The following is a 6,339-nucleotide window of genomic DNA, read 5'->3' as shown; positions in this document are numbered from 1 at the left end:
CTCCGCACTTAAACTCCCCCATCAAATTATTTGATTAACTTTCCTCTCACCCCCGGCTCCCCTTCACCAATCAAACGCTCCAAATATACATCAGGATTTTTGACTTTATGTTTCCCTAGAATTAGAAGGGATAACATAACATGTCCTTTCTTAATCATTGCCATAGAGGGTGGAAGATTATAATTCACCAATATCACTGGCCATACACTGTAAGAGGTGCTTGATGGTTGATCTTCTTTGAAAGTTTCTCTCTTTGGATTCGTCCTTTGTCGTATGCAAGGAACGGATGTTTTTTGTACTAGTGTTATTCTTTTTGAGGTCGGGCACATGTCCTTTTCAATTTCTTAGAAAAAGGCGTCTGTTGGAGCACGTCTATAGACATGTCTAATAGCGTATAGATGCGTCTGTCTTTTGGGAAAATAGACAATGCATCTATAGACACATCTATCTTTTGGAAAAACAGATAGCTACGCCTATAGACACGCTGTTAGACGTGTCTATAGACGCGCTCCAACAATCTTATGTGTTCTTTCCTTTCCCCTTTCCTTTTCCCTCTTTCCCTTCCCCTTCCACTTCCATTTCCAAGAAAAGGATTGCATATTGAATGATGGAAATAAGTGATTGTATGAATGAAGAAAGGGATTGCATGAATGATGGAAAGGGATTATATGATTGAAGAAAGGAATTGCATGAATGATGGAAAGGGAAAGCATCATTGAAGAAAGGGATTGCATTCATGAGGAAATAAGGGATTGCATTCTCTTTTTCTCTCCTTTCTTCTCTCTTTCCTTCTCTTTTCTCCTCTCTTTTTCTCTCTTATCTCCTCTCTTTTTCTCTGTTATCTCCTTTCTTTTTTCTCCTCCCTTTTCCTCTCTTTTCGTCTCTTTTATCATCTCTTTCCTTGTTTCTATTTTCCTCTCTTTTCTTCTCTTTTTCGTCTCTCTTTTTCTCTCTTATCTCCTCTCTTTCCTTCTCTTTTCGTCTCTTTTCTCATCTCTTTTTCTCTCTTTCCCTCCTCTCTTTTCTCTTTTATCTCCTTTCTTTTTTCTCCTCTCTTTTCCTCTCTTTCCTTCTCTCTTTTTCCCCATGTGAAGCTTCAATAGCCTGACATTGAGCAAGCAGATACAGACTTCTATCACTCTAATTTAAAGAACATTTGCAAAAATCTATAAATGCTTGCTCAATGTCAGGCTGTCACTCTATTTTTTCTTTTGCATCTCGTGACAAGGGCATGCTCGATGGTAATCTTCTTCTTTTCTTTTCTTCAGTTCATCATGTGGCCAGGAAGCTCTTCAGTCTCACATGATCTTCGGGATGCCATCTTTCAAGAGTTATATAATATTTTGGGGCACCCTCCCACTCTTGCGGGGTTATACACATACATGATGAGTACTATAAACACTCCCCAGGAGTCAACAGTACAAACTCCAAACCACCCCAATCCCACACCAGCTGAGATTACCCCAGCAAAGTTGAGACAGCCTAGCCGCCTACAGAGCCGAGCCCCTTCTCCCCCCTGCGATCAGGAGGTCCTTCCGCCTCGCAGAGCCACCGGCATACTCCCATGCCATCGAGAGTCGCTTCTCGAGCTACAAGTGGTCAGCGTACTATCATGCAATCGAGAGTCACTTCTCTAGCTACGAGTGGCCAACATACTAGCTTAACACAATAGGGCAACAGGCGTAGCAGCAGGGAGAGCGGTGGGGGTTGCATGGCAGCCTGCTTTGGGGAAGGTAGTGGTGGGGACGAGGATGATTCAGATGATACAGACGTGCAAGAGGGTGATGGTACGATTTATTATGACATCACTCAAATAGGAGGCTTCTTAATGGATGCACGGGGGAAGGACATCATGGCCTTCACGTGCTCTATAATTGCTAACGACTACAGAGATTGCCTTATTCACTACAAAGACCATTCAAAAAAGTTAGCTAATGAGACCCTCGCTACTATTCGCTCTAGGTATCCCAATCCCCCCAATGTTCAGTTCACAAATAAATGGTCTAAGTTAAAGATTGTTATGATACTTGGCAATAAAAGATATTTGCTTAACAAGCAAGCACTAGCCGAGATTGCCAGGCTCGAGGGAGGTCAACCACCAAGGGGCCAGCCTCACACCGCTCATAAGCATGAGTGGAAGAAAGCAATGAAGGTAGCGAAGGCGGGACCCCAATCTGCAGCACATGGAGACATGAAGGATCTAAATGGAGCAATATGGAAGCATGTATTTTAGAGCAGGGGGTATTGAATCATGGGAGGCCCAATTTGTAAGTATCAATCTCAAATTATATTGTTTATGTAGTTTATTAGGAGGTTGTTTCTTTGTACTAACCCCTCCGCAAATTGTGTCATCTTGCAGCTTGATATCGTGGGCAGGTACCCTACTCCTGTCGAGATAGCCTACCACCACCACCATCGTAGAGGAGATATATGGAGGCACTTCTATGATGATAGGTTGATTATTGAGGAGCAATATATCCGAGCTACTGGAGCGCCCCCCAGGTATTTGAAAGTAATTAAATAATGTGTAAAGATTTGATCTTTCATACATTGATACATGTTGTTCCTCATTTACAGGACCTTATGGCTGATCAAGAGGAAGAAGATGAGAAAGAAGGGAGCGAAGACGGGGGCGAAGAAGGGAGCGAGGACGTGGAGAACTTAGATTAGTCGTAGAAGTAGTGCTAGCTACTCTTTTTTGTATTCGTGCCTCTCTTGTATATACACTCCTCTTATTTTTTATACTTGAAGCCACAAGACGTGGCTTGGCTTCGTGCTGTATGTACATATAAGCACTTTTTGAGTTATGAATTAATATACACTTCTTTTATTTTTTTGGCTTTCAATTTCCTTGTGCAATGTTCTATCAATAATTAATGCCTTGTAAACTAAACTTTTTGGAGTTGTAATGTTTTATTCGGAATTGTAGTCATTGGCTATAGACGTGCTTGCAATCGTGGTAATTAAAATGTGGTTGGCTGTAAGAATTGAATTGCACAATGTGGAAATGGGATTCTTGTAACTACATAGCATACACTACACAACATTCTGTTCAACCTCACAAAATTCTACTTTTATTAACAAAAAAGATTCTGTAGAGCGTCTATAAGCGTGTCTATAAATGCGTCTATGTATGTGTCTATAAATGCGTACATAGTCTATAAACGCATTTATGTATGCGTCTGTCTGTTTTTTTGTTATTTCTAGCAAGGCGTCTATCTGCGCATCTATAAGCACTTCTTTAGGCACGTCTGTCTATTATATAGACGCGCCTTTAGATGCGGGTCTGTAGGTGCGCCAATAGATGCACTCGTAAGTTTTTTTTAGTTAAGAAAACGCGTCTGTGTGCGCATCTGTAGGTGCTTTGTCTTGTTGTGATTCTAAGAGAAAAAACCTTTGCTTTAACCATGGGCTCACTAGTTGTGCTAAGATGGATGCTACTTTATTGGGAAAATTCACTTGGTGCAACGAGAAGATGGGTCAGAGGTTTGTTCGGACTAGTTTTAAGTATTAGGCAATGGGTGGTATTACTTTGCCTCTAGAAGCTTATCCCAACAAGTATTTTGTACTTATCTCGCTTCATTATTGGGTTTTGAGGCCTTTGAAAGGCAGAGCTTCATTAAAAGCAGATTTTGCCACCTTGTATTACAAAGGCACGACGAGCAAACATGTTATCCAAAAGCCCCTATCCACGGATATCCTTAGAGAAATGCGTAAACATAGTTTAGTTGATCAAATGAAAAGCAAGCGACCGGAGAAAAACGTGAGAGTGCGCGCCCAATGATGTGCCTCTAAGTTATCGACGACTGCTTTGCTGCCAATGTGCAAGATTTGGAAATTATAGAATGGGGTGCAGCACGATCCAAGCAGATCGAGATGCACTATCTACTCTGGAACCGTGGCTTTAGGAAAGTGATCAGAAAAACTGGAATGCTCATGGATTTGCATGGATTTGATGAATATTACAAGAAGCGCAAGCTGTCAATCCTGGCGTAAAAGCATCGCTATGTACATGATCGTATTGGGATTAGCAGTTTGATGGCCAAGCTCGATCGAAAATTTCGAGCCGCAACCCTCAAGGGACCTTGCTTTTGAGCTCGAATCATGCGGGATGGGAGCGGCACAACAACCAAGAAACGGGTGATGCGGATTTTGTTCAGATGCTAGAGGCCTAGTCAACGGTGTAGGAAGTATAAAAGGCTCTTGGGATGCAGTGATTTGGGATCACCATGGAGAAGTTTAGATGCCTTGTAAAACATCAGCGGCAGCGCAGTTTGATGCTCTTGCCCCCGACTTCCCGAGCCTTTCAAATCAGCGTTTGCATCCATAGACCTTACGCTCGAATGCACAAGCTGTAGAATTGGTCGATCTCGCTGGGCTTCATCGTCGTGACGATCTGCTCTTGAGACTAGGGCTTTTTAGACTCAACATCCAGATGGCTGGCGCTGGCGCTGGCACTATCACTTCATTTTTCACGCTCCTGCTCATTGTTTGCGCTAATTTGCCCGCCCATGTCCTTGCGCAATTCACTCTCCTTTCCGACAACGCAGGCATCGCGTCCATGCATACCGCCATCACCCCCTTCGGCACTGCCATCCTGCTGGACAGAACCGACATCGGACGCTCTTTCATCAATCTCCCCAACGGCATCTGCCGAAATGACCCAAACGATCAGAACCTCCAGCACGATTGCTCCGCTCACTCCGTCATGCTCACTCCGGGCAACGACGTCGGCTCTACCCGCTTGCGTCCCCTCATGATACTCACAGATACCTGGTGCTCTTCGGGCCAGTTCCTGGCTGATGGAACAATGCTGCAACTGGGCGGGTATAACGATGGTCAGTACAAGCTCAGAAGGCTCGCTCCTTGCCCCGCAGACGTTGGAACTTGCGACTGGGTAGAAGACGTAACGCAGACGCTCACAGATCCTCGCTGGTATTCCACCAGCACTCTCCTGCCAGATGGTAGGGTGATCACTGTGGGTGGAAGCGGGGTCTTTACCTACGAGTTCATCCCCAAGACAACACCAGGGGAGGGCAGCTTCTTCTTGCAGTTCCTCAATAGCACGACTGATTCCCAGAAAGACAATTACTATCCCTTCGTGCATCTGCTGCCCGACGGAAGCCTCTTCATCTTTGCCAACAGAGATTCCATCCGTCTCGATTACACCATCAACACAGTCTTGCGCACATACCCGAGGATTCCCGGAGAGCCACGCAATTACCCATCTGCAGGAAGCTCCGTGCTTCTTGCACTCAGTTACCCCCTGTTCGATGCCCCGGAGGTGTTGATCTGCGGTGGAGCTCAGTGGGGAGCATTCCTAAAACCCCATCTGCAGCTCGGATGCTCGCAATCCTGTGGCCGAATGCAGCTCTTTTCAGCAACTGCATCATGGAGCATGGAAACCATGCCTTTGCGTCGTTGCATGGGCGACATGCTGTTGCTCCCTTCACGAGACGTTCTCATCATCAACGGAGCCCAGAATGGATCTCAAGGTTGGGGCTTCGCCTCAAACCCCGCTCTCAATCCTGTCATCTACCGCCCAGACTCCAGTCAATTCAGCCTTCAGCCAGCCGGTACCATCCCTCGCATGTATCATTCCACCGCCAATCTTCTTCCCGATGGTAGTGTCTTGCTCGCTGGAAGCAACACGCACTACCTCTACACCCTCACGGGTTTGTTCCCCACCGAGCTTCGCGTGGAGGCATACTCACCCCCTTACAGGGAGTCGAATTACGATTCCCAGCGCCCAACCATTGTATCGGCTCCGTCGACTGTAACGTTTGGTCAAGTGTTCGACGTTTCTTTCTCCATGTCCCAGCAACCATCAGGTTCGATAGAGATGAACCTCATCTCTGCACCTTTCTCCTCCCATTCTTTTGCACAAGGACAGCGATTGCTGCAACTCGGCGTCGCATTGACAACAAGAGCAGTGGGCACGAATCTCTATAGTGTCACGGTCACCGCACCGCCCAACGGCAATGTAGCTCCACCTGCGTACTACATGCTCTTTCCAGTGCAGTCAGGTATCGCAGGGCCAGCAATGTGGATCCAACTTACTGCACTCATATAACCGAGAATTTTTTAAAAGCAATCACTCGAACCCGAGCTTTGAAGATTGTTGTAACTTCAATAGGATCATCGGGGTAAACCTTATCGTTTGAATCTTCCCGTTCAATTCAACAATGTAAAGTTCTACACGAATCTAAGTGCTAGAAGCTTTGTACCTCTTTAATCTTTGTAAATAACAAGCTCATCAAGTAGCATGTTTGAAGGCAAAGATCTATGCTTACTTGTAGTAGATGGCGTCTTGCCACCACCACCACTGATCAATATAAC

At 45.3% G+C, this 6,339-nt stretch overlaps 1 pseudogene; it reads left to right on the top strand.

Annotated features, from left to right (window-relative positions):
- Window positions 1–4,435: 4,435 nt before the first annotated feature.
- On the top strand, window positions 4,436–6,073 carry LOC147889046 (aldehyde oxidase GLOX pseudogene; annotated as a pseudogene).
- Window positions 6,074–6,339: the final 266 nt, after the last annotated feature.

Source organism: Dipteris shenzhenensis, chromosome 21 (genome assembly GCF_047967505.1).
Source record: "Dipteris shenzhenensis isolate YYH24624 ecotype China chromosome 21, Dip_SZ_1.0, whole genome shotgun sequence".
Lineage (NCBI taxonomy): Eukaryota > Viridiplantae > Streptophyta > Polypodiopsida > Gleicheniales > Dipteridaceae > Dipteris > Dipteris shenzhenensis.
This window is presented reverse-complemented; position numbering and strand designations above follow the sequence as displayed.